A 16060-nucleotide genomic window follows, 5' to 3' on the forward strand; every position below is an offset into this window, starting at 1 on the left:
GTTAACATCCAAAACACTGAAGCGCGTGTTGATGCTGACCTTGTCTTTGTGCGACCCAACTGAGATAGGTAGAATGAAGTCTCCTATTAGGTTGGCTCCTGATCCGTTGAAGCCATAGAGGGGGCTATTGGGTCGATCTTGACTGACTTGGGAATGTTCATCTCCGTCAGAGTTTGGTAGAATAAGATGTCACACGAACTGCCTGGGTCGATCAAGACACGCTTGATAGTCCAGTTGCTGATCTTGACGTGGAACACTAGGGCATCATTATGTGGGAGACACACCTTATTGAGATCGGCCTTAGTGAAAGTGATGTCTCCTGAGTTATGGGCCATTGCGTGTGGGGCAGGAGCAGCTTGGGAGGAGAATTAGTAGACCTCATGCAGAGCGCCTATTTGTCTACTTTTCTCCCTAGAGGATGCGACAGAGTCTTCTTGGAATGTGATAATGTTGATTGTTTTGTGATTCTTCCTGTCAGAAGAGTGCTTGTGGCGTTCATGGTGAGAACGCTCATTGGAGCATCCTTTAGCGTGTGAACGAGGTCGTTGGTGATGGCATGGAGGAGATCGGCTTTGCTCTCTGCGAGCCATGAGCTTATGGCACAGGTTGCTATTGGCTATATTAGTATAATGCTTGATATGGCCTGCCTTAATGACTTGCCCACGATGAGTTATAACACTTTGACTTGGAGGTTTGTGCTTTACCTGAGTCCACAGTTTTATTTTCTCCGATTTGTAGCTCTATATAACACTTTGCTTTGTGGAGTAAACTTCCGTCCTTGAGGTGGGTCGCTTTGTTTGAGGATGGGGCACCGGTTATCTAAATTTCCTATAACTTTATATATTTGTGTGTGTTTTCAATTTTTCAAGGTCGCTCCTTCATGAGCAACCTACCCTTGGTGAATGTCAAGGTTGCAATAGGGACCTATCTTCAATCGCCCTAAGCAAGAGTGAATTGACTCATCTTTCTTACGAGGAGACGATTTTATTTTCTCCAAGTGGATATAATGGTTGGATATCTTGTTTTCAAAGCTATCGGCGGAGTTCGGTTCCAATGAAATAAAACCGGTCGAGGGACTTGCAGGAAATAGGTGGCACTGCAAGTAGTCGAACTCTTGTGCATAGAGTGCGAGGCTTTGGATGTAGCGAGCTACGTGTTGACCGGGACACGAACTTCCATCATACATTATGAAGCGCGGCTGTATGAAATTGTGCGGGGATGGTTTACTAAGTATCTCTGGTGTGAATGGGGATGCTCAATAAGTTTTCAGCATCTTCTAGACAATATGAGTGGCGTCCTTCTTCATAGCACTCTGGTCAATTCACTGGGACAGCTCGTTGATTTCCTGATTCACTTCATTAATGCCGTCTTCAGCTGTGACTCCGTTGGGGTTTTCGGTTGCCACCTGATTTTTCAGTGCGGCATTCTCCTGTCGTAAGAGGGTGATACTGTCATTCATTGTTCCCATCTGTGCGACCATGATCTTCATTTTATCCTAGAGGCTTTCCATGCTTCGTGGGCTTGAAAATTGACGATTCTATGAAGATGGTTGGAAGAAATGGAAATTTTGAGTAGATGAATTTTCAAGTAATTCTATCCACAGACGACGCCAATGTAAAATATGTTTTTGGTAATCCTTACAAATGTAGGTTTGATCATGGGATTGGGATGATTGGATTGAATTGACCGAGTTCGTATGGACGAACTGCCTACGTATCAAGTTCCCTCTATGGGGGGGGGACTTGAATCCGGTCAGACGTAGTTCCTCCTTTTCTTTATATAGGTGAGGGTGCTCGCGCACCTCCCCCTTTCCTATGACCAGTGAAGTTCTGGACTTGATGGCACTTAAAGAGCCATAAAGGCGTCCTGCGGTGGAGTAATGGCGAGCGCATCTGCAGCTCCGGTCTTTAAGGTGACAGCCAGGCCATACATTACTAGCCGTTGAAGTGATGGACAATATGAGCATTCTGGATGCTTGCCATTTTGGATGCGGATGTTCTGAAGGGGTAGCATTTTAGGCACTGATGAGGTCGCATGACCTGCACGAACTGATCTTGAGTGACTTGGACCCATAGATGAGTGTTACCGTCCTGGTGTGTTGGACACGTGCTTAATATTACTGGAAGTGTATATTACTCCCTCACAAGAACCATCACGATCACTCGAAGAGTCTAAAAATAGTGCAACAAGAAGCGCAATTAGATTCAAACATAAAGTGTATCTTTTCGAAGTTGGTGACTACAACTTGGAGAAGTTGAAAAAAAGCCAAAAGTTCATAAAAGAACAACAAGAAAGAATCAAATTTCTCGAGAAATCAATGAATCTCAAACAATGAACAAAGGCAAGTTTTAAATTTAATATTATTTTTCATATAAAGTATATATCACTAATTTCTAAAACTTTACGTTGGAAGAATTGACGAACATTGCGGAATATCCAGTACATATATTATAAGTATTATTTTAGACAATACCAAACTCATGATCAAGGAGAATGAAGAACCGTACTCGAGTCTCAACATATTTAATAAAAAGGTAAACAAATTCAAAATTCATATTTGTTTGGTTAATTTTAATTTTTAAGTGTTTGACTAACTATAAATTTATCTATGAAATTATGCAGTGAAATCAATTTCAAAAACTTATCACTCAAAACTTCAAAGATATGCTGATGTACTGCACCAAAATATTAAAGATGGACGACCCAGAATTTCACAACAAAATATTGGGAGAAAATCAATACAGATGTCAAATATCAATTGATGTTCCAATCTGAATGTTTAACATCAAAGACAATCACCAATTCGAAGGAAATTCAACAACAACTCTAGAAGATTAAGAAAATTCAGCATTAAAGAAAGCAATTGATTTTCTGCGCAGTGAGATAGGCTTCGAAGTAGTAGACTATAACTACGAACAAATAGAAGAAATTTGCAACAAACTTGAGATTGTAGAAAAGAACGACATGCTTAGAAATCAATGGATACAAATTCAGGAAGAACAAATTAACAATATGAAAGAAAAGATTGAGTATCTAAAGGCAATTATGAAGAGTGAATGGGAAAACAAATAGTAGTTTTTAGAATTAGGTGAGTTATTGTTTCGTTGATTTAAGTAATTATTTCATTGAACTATCTTTTTCAGTTGAGGATTTTTAATAATCTACCTATCTTTGTCGCTATTATGCTTCATTTTCCACTACTTTTTGTTTTAGTATATCAATACTTTGAATGGATGCATCTACAGTAGTTTAACTGTGGAGACTTCCTAAGGTAGAAATACTTTCTTGAATTTTAGTTTTCAATTTCAATATTGAATAAGCAGTTATTCTTTTCTTTGTTGGAAATAGTGCAAGTGGAAGTACTTATAACAAATGAAGGAATTCAGCTACTATTTCTCTTTGTAGGAAATAGTGCAAGTGTATGTGCACAAACCTTTGTTGTTTGCGAAGTTTACTGATTAAAGGTTTACAAAGAGAGAAATAGGACCCTCACTACACCATAACAGCTTTTTTGTGACAGGGGCTTTTTTTGTTTTGTGACGCCAAATAGGCGTCAGAAAATTTGTGACGCCATTATGGCGTCACTGTGTGGGTTTTGCCATCACAATTAATCAAATAATTCATTTAATTTTTTTAAGAAATGTTTAGAAAATATACTAACGACAAGGTGGCATCAAAGATTTAATTTCACTAAGATACAAACGCACGTGTTGGGCATGTGTGACAAGACGAGGCGTCAACACGAAACTGTGTCCAAAGACTTCGATTTCTTCTCGACCTCAAATTAAGAACACCAAATGAGAAACCCTTCTTCTCCACCTTTCTCGATCTATTCGAATTCCACCTGTTCATGTTTTTCCCAAAATTACACCTATCGTGGATAAAGTGGTCTCAAAACCACTCGATCGAAAAACAAAAAAATAAAACTGAAAATAGGGCAAAAAAACATAGCACTAAATCTCCCTCTTTTCAATCGTCACTGGGGTTTCTTCTCTACGTCTCTCTAATATCACTATTTCAATTTATTGTATTCAAAAGCCCAATTATACAAAGAACGAGCTCAACTGTAAGTTTTCTCTCCAATATCACTATTTCAATTCATTGTATTCAAAAGTTTCGATATTTACTTGAAATTTCACTGCAGAAAAGCAAGGAGGAAGTTTGGATTCCTTGAAAAGCACAAAGATTATGTCTAACGTGAAAAAGCCTTCCACAAAAAAGAGGACACTTTACAGGTATAACTGTATATACTTTTTTCTATACAATAATGACATGGATGAAATTTGGTCATATATAATAATGTTTGCAATATAATTGGACATTGTAGTTTTTAGAACATGGAGCATGTTGGAAACAACAAGATTAAGTTTGATAGAGAACCTCATAGAAAAGGGCTTGGGCAATGTGTATTGTGGTTATAGTAGATCCTTATAGCCTAGATGTTGTGCGGATTGTCTTTCATGGGAGTTTATCTATAGGAGAATTGAAGTTTATGGCTGCAATTCCATCTGGCAAGTACATCATCTGTGGTATTGGTTGATGTTCTTGATAAAATGCATGCAATATTACTGGATGAGTCTGACCAATATGGGGATGGTGTAACCAAATTGCATAAAAGTTCTCCACATAACATGATGCCCATTCTGAACAAAGGTTCAATGGATGGGATTCCGTTGTATCAATATCATCCCAGGGAAGGGTCTTAGTGCTTCTATATGGGACTCATTATATATTTCGATTAGTAGATAGTGGCATTGCTATTAGTGTGATATCTATATTAGATGGTCCCCTTTGTGGTGATGGTCTTCTTGCAGTCTCATGTTATAGGGGGTATGTTTCTTGTTTGGGACAAATATTGTGAGGCATTATATACAGACTACAAACCTAAAGGATTTGTAGAAATTTTTTTGTTGTTTGGAATAGTAGTGGTGCTGGACTAGTGTATAAAGTTGTAGGTTCAGATGACACATTCAAGTTTGAACTGCCGTGTGAGATCCCTGCTGTCCCTGCTGTTTGTAATCCTCTTAATGTGAACATTTCTATTATTTTTCGTCAAATGAACAAATTTATTCTTCGTATAGAATTTTTATGCCCATGGAAAGTTGGACCAACAATAGAATGGAAAATGCTTGGGGAAGGTGGTTTTCTTGGTGACTAGATTGATAGCTCTAGTTCTGTTTATATTACTGAGTAGTCAAAGTGCAATTCTTTCATAGCACCAACTGATGTGGAGGCTCAAATCATAAGTTTGGTGAACTTACTATATAATTGGAAACTATATAAAGGTATTTTGGTTTCCTTGTAAGTGCATATATACCATAAAGTTCATCTATTAATTTGATTCCCTATCTGCCTATCTAATGTTGATAATTTATTTTCTTGATTTTCTCTATCTTGATTACTCAGACATTATGACAGATCTGTAGGTAATTGTTTTTATTCTGCATGAAATAGCCTTGAGAACTCAGTCATGCGAAAAAGTTTCCTCCGGAGCTCCGCAGCGGCCTTCATGGAATTCGTGCATTTCCAATGGTGTCTGTGAATGGACTCGTTAACATGCACGGTTGGCAGTTGGTGATGCAATTGGACATATTCAGTGTTACGATTCAGGTATATGACTTGCAAAGGTATTTCGGACAGGAAATGTAGTACAAATATATTTTTGTTAAGAATATGTAGCGTGTGATGGATCTTCATTAGAGTTGACGAGACCTTGCTCTTATATATTGATAGGTATATGCTTGAAGATTTTATGATAACCATGATTCCTTTCCGAACTATATATATGAACACTGATTTGATATCATATCTAGATCAAACTTTAATTGAAATGGGAGTAATTCATGTTTTACCAAAACAATCAATAAATTGGTCAACCTCAACTATATCTCTTTTAGGCAAGTGCATAATTCACACGAAGACCCTGAACTTTCCTCTTCATTATATGAGTGCTTAGTCCTATCAACAGTGAGGCAGGAAGGAAATTACCCATTCTCTGGCTTATTCCTTATTGGCACCATAATTAGGAATATGCTTAGCCTAATAATGGCCTCACTTTGCTGGGACACCAGATTGAGTTGCTATCATGAATAAGTCCTGACCAGATTGAGTTTCACTTATGACTTATTTCTTCCAAAGTAAAATTTGGAGACATGAGGAGTTTGAAATATAATATGAAAACAATTTTGTCTAACACGTTAATTATTAAACGATGTTAATAATAACTTTGGTTTTTGGTTGGTTGTACATAAACTCAAGGAGAAGGCATCGTTTAGAAACCCGGATGAGTTTTACTTTGGTTTTTGGTTGGTTGTGCAGAAACTCAAGGAGAAGGCATCGTTTAGAAACTCGGATGAGTTTTACTATAAGATGATTAAGTCCAAAACTGTGGGTGGAGTACACAAATCAGAGTAATATACTTGTCTCTTGTTTTTAAGTTTCAAGTTCTTAAGATATATGCATTTGCTTGTTTCTCCTTGACTCCTCATTTAAACTGGTTTTTTGTGTTTTTATTACTGGCACCAAAACAATACACTCATGAAGAACTTGTGCTGATGAAAACCCAAGATAGTGGTTATGTCTTCCAGAAAATACAGAGTGAAAAGAAGGTAACTGAGATTACTATTAACTAAGGAGCTGGTGTCTTACATAGTTTGTTTAGTGTTATTATACAGTAGTGTTTGTTATTGATTGCTTTAATTCCTTTCCTTTTCCTTTTTGCAGAAAATTGAAAAACTGAATTCCATGCTGCATTCCCTAGACAATCAGCTCACAAATAAACACATTTACTATGCAGAAGACAGGTTTGTGCTTCCTGCTCTTCGCAGCTCAACCCAGATATTTTTTCTATAGAATATGGAATATGTGCCCCTAAGCATTAGTGTTATGTTAGGGACTAATGATATGAGGTAAGATGGTCCTTCTAGGATGTAATATACAAAAGGGAGTTCAACTTCCTAAGTGCCACTAAAATAGAGGGATTTCATGATGCACATATTCATTGTAAAGTATTTTGAACTAGGGTTTTTTTTTTTTTTTTTTTTTTTTTTTTTTTTTCCAGCGTTGAGCAATCGGGAGGTCAGGTTTATATTCTTATGTTGCCTTCATACTAAGTCTGTTTTCTATTTTTCTGTACTAGCCCTAATTGATCATATCATTACTATTCATATTCATTGTTCTTCTTCTCTCTTGACCCAGATTACCCGTCTTACAAATCCAAGGCTTTTCAATGCAAATAAGGTAAAATGGCTGGCCTCTGCCCACTTATGCTAAAAGCTTGATATTTTGATGCAGTCTCACTCTTCAACCGTAAAGGATCGAAGCTTCGATCTGTAAAGCTTCTTCTGCAATTCAAGTTTGTTACAAGGAGCAATTCAAGTTTGTTACAAGGCAGTATGTATAGAGTCAATTCTTCAATGTTAGATTCGGCAGTGAGCCTGCATTAAGCTTGGCTAAGAGAAGTTCAAAAGAAGGCTATGAAGACAAACTATGGTGGGTTGGTTTTTCTTGTCGTTTTATAAGTCGTTGTCCATTGGTTCCTTGTAAGTGTTAGAACTGGTTCTTTGTAAGTGTAGGCGTGTTAATACAATTGTTGAGTGAAATTTACTATGTGGGACTACACATGTAGCAGGGTTACAATTATATTGTTTGTTGAGAATACAATGTTATATATATTAAATATTTTTAATACAAGATTTCTTCTTTTATTTGTGTGGTAATCAGATGTGGATGTAGAATGGAAACAATTGTATAGTAGTGATTAGAGCACTTGCAGGTAGTTTCTAAATATATGGCAGCAGGTGCATTATTATGTTTTTTTAAAAAGCAAAACAAAAATATGATCCGTCACAAATTCAAAATACCATCACAAATTACTGACGACATAATGGCGTATCAAATTCAAAATACTGTCACATAATTAATGATGCCAAAATGCCGTCACAAATTCAAAATACCGTCACAAAATTACTGACGCCAAAATGCGGTCACAAATTCAAAATACCGTCACAAAATTACTGACGCCAAAATGCCGTCACAAATTACTGATGCCAATATGCCGTCATATATTTTTGTGACGCAAATTGAGATGCCTAAATTGTGACCTATTTAGCGTCACAAATATGTGAAAGATCCATAGACAAAAAAGCTGTTTTGGTGTAGTGCCTCTAACTCATTAAAGGACAAGTAGACGAAAACATTCGCAATGCCAATCTGATCAAGGGAGGAGTAAATTTGGCTAGAGAGTATGTGAAAGATCCATAGTTTGTTATCTTACTGCAGGGGCCTTTGTTTGTATCTCAACATCATTACGGATCATTCATGTCGTTCAGTAGGGGATGGATCCAATATCTTTTTAATTAATGATCCTTGGATGACTTTAAATAATAAGCCTTTCACTCTGGAAAACTATAAACCCACTGACACTACCCTTCACTCACTCAGAGTTAGCCACATCATTAATCCATTGTCCAAGACATGGAATTTAATTAGGATTGGAGAATTGTTTCCATTCTTCATTAAACACATCATAAGTCTAATGCATATTAGACCTAATGATTACCAAGATGACCTAATCTGGCTAGGTCATTCAAAAGGCAATTTCACTGTTAAAACAACTTATAACCTTCTCTGTAATGAGTTCTCCTATGCTCAGAGTTCTTCACTCAGTTTTAAATCCATTAGAAGAATCTGGCAATTAAGAGCAGATGCAAATCTGCAACTTTTTCTCTGGAAATCTTACATATACTATCTTCCTATTGGTGCCCTTCTTCAGACTAGGAAGCCTCAATGAGACTTGACATGTTGCTTCTGTCAAAAGTTTCTTGAGACAGATATGCACCTCTTCAATGAATATGAGTGCATTAGATGTATGTAGTATGGGTCTATGGCAACTATAAGAATTGATTCACAATCGTTTGCCAACTTCAGACAGTGGTTAGACTTACTTATCTCTTGGTATAAATCTATATGGAAAGCAGCTCCTACTATTTGAATTAACACTCTGAAGGATTTCAATCAAGATGGAAACTCAAAAAACATAAGTGTTGCTATCCAACCAGTCCAACCCTCTTCCACACATTCAAATCCAACATATACTACACAAATATGAAATAAAGTTTCAAGAGACTATCAGGAAAAAAAAAGAAGCTGAATATTATCTTTAATGTCGACTTCTTTGCTACACCAACCCATCCCACCTTTTCTCACATCTTCCTCACCTTCAGTTTCCTCATCCCAACTCACCAATCTTTCCTTCTACTTAAATCCATCTACAAAGAAGCATCATTGCCATAAAAGACCAACAGCGACAGTTAACCTCAAGAAAAAGAACCCATGGCTCGATCCCTATGACTATGGAGAGGACCCTAAAATGGAAAGGGGCTCACTATATTCCGAAGGAAAGCAAGATGAAGATCCAAGGCCACCTGAAAATCCTAACAATCCATATGGCTTCCTCAAGTTCCCCTACGGATACAATGTTGAAATTGCTTTATTGGGATAAAAAATAATTGGAGATGTACGTAGATGTTGTTGTGTAATATCAGGTGGCCTGGCGTTTATGAAAACCTACTTTTTTTCCTGCAATTCAATTGATCAAGGACAGGTACCCAGGTGTTCAAGTAGATGTAATAGCATTTCCAAGGGGGAAGTATACATTTGAGTACAATCAGAGTACATGCTTTCTTTTTTATTGACAGGGTAGGTACTATCACAAGGTCTTATCTACTAAACTAGCGGGAATTAGACATGCAACATTCTTATTCATGACTACAGTTAACGAGAGAGTCAGTTATATCTACCCAAATGTAAATGCACCAGGAGCTGGACTGATGTTATCAGAAAAATTCACACCAGATAGTTTGAATCTATCTGACGGAGGGTATAGGATGTGAGTCAGGAATAAGCCCAAGGGATGTGAGTCCTGCTTTTCTCGATCTTACAGTTAGTGTTCTATCTAAAATAGATTATTGTGCTTTATTCATGCAGGTATGCTCAGATGCTCGAGTGGTTGGGCAGACCACGTAATAAAGTAGCAAGGCATCCAGTGCCACCATTGAAAGGAAAATATATAGTTGTTTCTGATTCCCAGGACTACTTAGAATTGGTTTAGCCTACTAATAAAAATCCAAAACAATCTGACTTAATTGGATTCCCACCACCATAAGGACTTCTTCAACCCAAAGAATCCTATTAATACTAAACTTCTAATGACATAAGAAAACCTAATCAATTAACGTAAACAAACCTATCTATATACAAAACTAACGATTTGCCTAACACAAAACAAAAACACTAATTATGGATATATATACGTACAAAATAAGAATCCTATTAATACTAAACTTCTAATGACATAAGAAAACCTAATCAATTAACCTAAACAAACCTATATATATACAAAACCAATGATCTGCCTAACACAAAACAAAAAACACAGGTAAACTTTTAGTTTTTTTTTTTTTTATTTTGATTTACATGTGGAATTCAATACATTAGTTTTACATATCTAACTGAGTTCTTTTTCTTTTCTTTATTGCATACAATAGAAGATATTCAATCAAGGCTTCATAAAGAGTTAAAAAAAAAGATAAGGTAAACTATTTTTTTTTCCAGTATCTTATTTAATAATTTTGTTGATTTCTCATGTTGTTATACAGGAATGCTTCGCACCTCATGTAGTTCATTAGATATGAAGCATCAAGTAGTATTTTGATTTCTCTGTCTTTTTCTCTTGAGCCTCTAAAGAAAAATATAATATATACATAACATAGCTAGAGGTTAATATAGGGGCCTAGGTGCTGATTATTCAACTGATGATAAAAACAAAAATTTTAATATTAAAGTTTAAACACATGAGATATTAGCGTAAGCCTGTAACGGTTTTTTTTTTTTTTTTTTTTTTATTATTATTCTTTTAATTCAAAAAGATACCTCATTGATATATATAGTTTTAAATGGAATGGGTTCCCAGGGGCACATATATACTTGACACGTAAAGAACCTCATGATCGTTAGTATGCTTACAAATTTTAGATTAGGCTATTTTTGTGTATATATAAAATCATCAATCCTCACTATAAAACATTTTAATACAAATTTATTCAAAATGTCAAATAAAAAATTTGTAACCATGCTAAACATTATCTCCAATTAAGGGTGCCAATTTGCCAAACAAACAGCCCACAATTATTCAAACTGCTAACCATTTTTTTCTGAAAAAGATTAGTATAACCTAAAATTTTAGTTAGGAGATCAGCGTCAAAATAAAGTGCTAACAATCGCGACTTCTTTTCATTTCAAATTTCTCAATCTTATTCCTTTCAACGTGTGTCTGGTGGTGGTGGTGGTGGTGAGTGTGTGTATGGGAGAGAGAGGGACATACTTGCACAAGAAAACAGGTCGGTCGCAGTCCATTGTTTTGATTCTCTTCCTTAAACTTATTTGGAGGAAGAACTTCACAAGGACCCTGAACTAAGCCAACCCTTATAATGCTACCATGATTCAATTCATAGACCTATAGTAAAGTTGTTATTCTTAAGAGGTAGATACCTTTATAGATACATCTGTATAAGATAACAACAGTACCAAAAAAATTCAAATGCAATAACTAAAAATACAAAATAATAAATAATAAAAAAAACACCCAACCAACCAAAGAAACAAGGAGCACACAAAAAGTATAAGCAACAAAGATTGAATGCAAAACAAATTCAAGTTTTATGTACCTCATTGTTTTCAAGAGAGCATGGTATGCCAACAACATCAGGATGGTCCGTAGGGAAGTAGCACCTATTCACTATAGCCCACTTTGACTCAGATTTAGTATCCTCCCACAGAGTTTGCAAAAAAGTTAAAGAGCCTTCAAGAAAACAAAACCTAAAATAATGCATGTTTTAAAAGTAGCAAATTACTATATATAAGCCCTGACATAAGTGGAATGTTGAAGAAGTTAATAAATGGAAAATTAAGAAAGAACAAGTTCAACTTTGTGTAACTCGATAAATGGTGAGACTGGATATTTCTGGATAATAAGAAATTCTCTGTACTGATAAAAATAGCTTGCCTGAAGCTTTGAAGGTTTCAAATTGCCATTGTTAGTGTAAAATAAACCTAAATTATTGACAAATGACCGGTTATTAATGTTACCTTCTTCATTCAACCAAAACACTTCTTCACCAATTGGTTGACAATTTGTAACTATTCCCATTCAAACTACAAAACATTTTGTTGTCGTTACTATAACATTCCAAATCATTAGATATTGTAATTTTTAAAATGCAGCTCATGGAGTATGAAACCAAACACAATATTTCACTAAAGACGGCATTGAGGGAAATTCTCATCAAGGAAAAAATTCATGGAGAACCAGCTTACATATCAAAGATTGAAAACAACCAATATGATGTAGATGTCATAATAAATTTGCCGATAATGAGAGAAATCTTCAAAAATCCTAATTATCCTATAAGCCAATCATTTCCGGGGACGTATCAAGCTAAGAAAGTGGACTCAGAAAATGCGGTTGCAGGAAACGCTATCTACTTTCTACAGTAGATATACAAATTTGAGGTTTTAGACACCAACCACAAAGAAGTCATTACTAAACGTGAAGAGCTGCATGAAGCAAATACTAGAGAAAAACAACTTCATCAATATATTGAACACTTGAGAAAAGGAAGTGCCTATTTGAAGGCAATAATTAATACTAAAGGTTGGAATACTAGCAGTCATATGGGATCCTCCCCAACTGGCGTTCTCCACAGGACCCCCCCTCGGCTCATCTTCAAACAACAGTGGAGGAAGCAGCTCAAGGGAAGAGACAAAGAATGTTGATGAGGATTTGAGAAAAGAAAATGCCTATTTGAAGGCAATAAATGAAGCATTGGTTATAGGAGGACCAAATTGGGAAATGGACTACTTAAGCATTCCAAAAAATTGATCACAATTGGATGAGGATTAGCGTAGTGTTAGATCCATCAAATTTAATTTTTTTAGTTGTTTTCTAGCTGAATTCTCTATTGTATGAGGATTATCATAGTGTTAGATACATAAAATTTATGTTTTAGTTTTTTTCGATTTGAATTATCTATAGTTCATCATAACTTAATGAAATATTTACTTTTCTCTACATTTGCATTTACTTTTACATAAAATTTAGTTTTACATTTGTTGTACAGATGAAGGCTAACAACCGACTACCAATAATCACAACAGACATGTACACATGATTAGATGATACTACTGACAACTCAATGGTTAGACAGATAATTTTCAGCGCTAACACAATCACAAAAACCCCTGAAATTGTAATGGATTTCAATGCTGATGAAGAAATTGAAAGATGTATTGAAAGAAAAGGAATTGGCTCAAGGAATAAAAGATTTGTCAACCGGTATTCAAAATGAAACTCGAGAAATTTATGATGAATTTACGCAACAGGCAATATTTTTAAAAATGTAAATCAATAGGTTTTACATTTACTGATTGTTAAAAATTAACAAATCAATGTTAGAGATAAAAAATGATAATTAATAAAAAAAAATTACAGCTATCTACAGGATAAATTTTCAAACTAGAAGATTTCCAAGAGCAAAAATTCTTTTATTTTTACAGGCAGTAGAAAAGAAACAATATGCCAGAAACGAGGAAAACATGGTTCACATGGAACAAAATGAAAACAGAAAAACATACTACACATACCTAACTCTAGCAGAAGCAACTTGGATGACATTCGAATTAGAAAATGAACAAGTTTTCTATATCAACAACACAGAAACCATCAGAGCATGACAGGCAAAGCACTATGAATAAAAACTTACTATTTATGAACATTAGTCACTATTGAAATTGTTATTTTAAATTTGAGTTTAAATTTTGTCTACCAAATGGAACTATGTCATAATAAATTAGTCTATAGTTTAATGTTTATTGATTATGCCAATTTTTTTGTTTGTCTATCCTCTAACATATTATTATTATTATATTGAGAATACTTTGAATATGAATTAGATTAAGGTCTTGCATATAATGCAATAGCTATACAGAAAGCAGTGTAGAAGACATGCAGACAGGTAAAAATTATAAATCAACACTTACTCGACAAAATAAATTTTTCAATCCCATTAAATGTAGAAATTTGCAATGAAAAAAAAAAACCCAAGTATTCTAAACACTAATGAGAAAAAAAAAAAAAAAAAAAAAAAAAAAAAAAAAAAATACAACGTATCTTGTCAATAGTGTTTTCAAAACGGTCATTTTCCAAAACTTTAAAAAACCCGGGATATAACGTATCTTGTCAAATTTCTTGGGCCCTAAGTGAGCTATTGCATTATATGCAAGGCCTACGAAAATCTAATTTAAGATATATACAAAACTAGAATCCTACGAAAAGTGAGCTTCCAACCCTAAACCCTAAACCTAATCTATTAACCTAGAAAAACATACATACATACATATATATATATGTATGTATGTATGTTTTTCTAGGTTAATAGATTAGGTTTATACAAGGCCTAAACCCTAAACCTAATCTATTAACCTAGAAAAACATACATACATACATATATATATATATATATATATATATATATATATATATATATATAACAGGCAACACTTACTAGACAAAATAAATTTTTCAATCCCATTAAATGTAGAAATTTGCAATGAAAAAAAAAAAAAACCAAGTAAAACACTAATGAGAAAAAAACATACATAATTTATATATATATATATATATAAAATATATATAGAATCCTTTCTAAAAGTTAGAGCTTCCAACCCTAAACCCTAAACCTAATCTATTAACCTAGAAATACATATATATATATATATATATATATATATATATATATATATATAACAATTGCACTATACATATCGAAAAACGAGGTAGCCTATTTTCTTCATCTTTTCCATTATTTACAATTATTTTATGACTTCATTTCATATTGAAAATACTGATTAAGTCTTTTTTTTTTTTGTTATATTAAAGAGTATTGGATCAAGAATTTATAAATTTTATTATGTTTATTGCAGATAATGGCATATGAAAATTACAGCTTATGTAAAAAAAAAATTGCTAAAGGAAATTCTAGAAGCAGGACTTAACGTTCAACAAGATCCGGTCTACAACACAGAATTGGAGAACAGACGATTCAAAAGCATTGTAACATTAAAGGTGCCAAAAGATTTATTCTTTAACAATGAAGACGTCGTAGCTAAAGAAATTGATGGAAGCACTACATATTCTGTTGCAAAAGCAGAGGATTCAGCAGCTTTTCACGCAATACAATTTATAAAGAATGAACATGAGAAGGAACTTGAATACTTCAATTATAAAGAACTTATGAAGAAAAGAAAAGAGATTGAAGAGAAATAGAATCAACTCGACATCCTCAAAAATATTATGCTAGATTGTTTGGTTGATGATAAACACAACAAAGATAAGATATATTGTCTCAAAGAAAATATTAAAGAAATGAAGGACATGGAGAAAAACCAAAACAAAGACAAAAGCAACAAAGAGGAGAAGAGCAGTTTCAGACTAAAGAAAAGAAAACCATGAGGGTTAGTACATAACTTGGTTTGGTTTGGTTTGGTTTTTTTTTTTTTTTTTGAGTATGATGTGAAAGTTAGTCATAGAGATGTTTAGATGTAGCAACTTTCTATCATATTATTTGCTACTAGAGATATTTATGTTCTTATTTTATGCATTGAATTTTGTTTTTAACATTCTAATTATGTTTTCCTAGAAAATCGTCAAAACTTGAAAGGGTTAGCATTAATGGATAATGGTCTATGTTACCACAGAAGACACTGTCTTTTCGCACTTAGGCGCACAGCGTGCCATTGGTAATGATTCTTCTACCGTGCCACAAATAAGTTGATCCTAAGTAATCGTTGTTGTTCATTAGATTCCAGAAGAACTACTTCGTTAGGATTGGGGAATTGCTGCGATTCTTCCTGAATAACCTCGATTCTACCATCGAGAGTCACTTTGAAAGTATTACCTAAAATCTCCCGACTTAATATGATAAAGCATATAAAACGATGAGCT

General features: G+C 34.4%; 2 pseudogenes across 1 annotated transcript; both read left to right on the forward strand.

The window, feature by feature from the left end:
- Nucleotides 1-4796: 4796 nt before the first annotated feature.
- On the forward strand, nucleotides 4797-7706 carry LOC147509770 (putative U3 small nucleolar RNA-associated protein 11; annotated as a pseudogene). Its single transcript, XR_015216632.1, has 7 exons — nucleotides 4797-5285; nucleotides 5419-5610; nucleotides 6319-6415; nucleotides 6517-6608; nucleotides 6724-6803; nucleotides 7061-7082; nucleotides 7198-7706. The product of XR_015216632.1 is annotated as a putative U3 small nucleolar RNA-associated protein 11 (transcript).
- A 1457-nt stretch (nucleotides 7707-9163) lies between these two features.
- LOC147509771 (photosynthetic NDH subunit of subcomplex B 1, chloroplastic pseudogene) lies at nucleotides 9164-15382 on the forward strand (annotated as a pseudogene).
- Nucleotides 15383-16060: the final 678 nt, after the last annotated feature.

This window comes from Coptis chinensis, chromosome 3 (assembly GCF_015680905.1).
Source record: "Coptis chinensis isolate HL-2020 chromosome 3, ASM1568090v1, whole genome shotgun sequence".
Classification (NCBI taxonomy): domain Eukaryota; kingdom Viridiplantae; phylum Streptophyta; class Magnoliopsida; order Ranunculales; family Ranunculaceae; genus Coptis; species Coptis chinensis.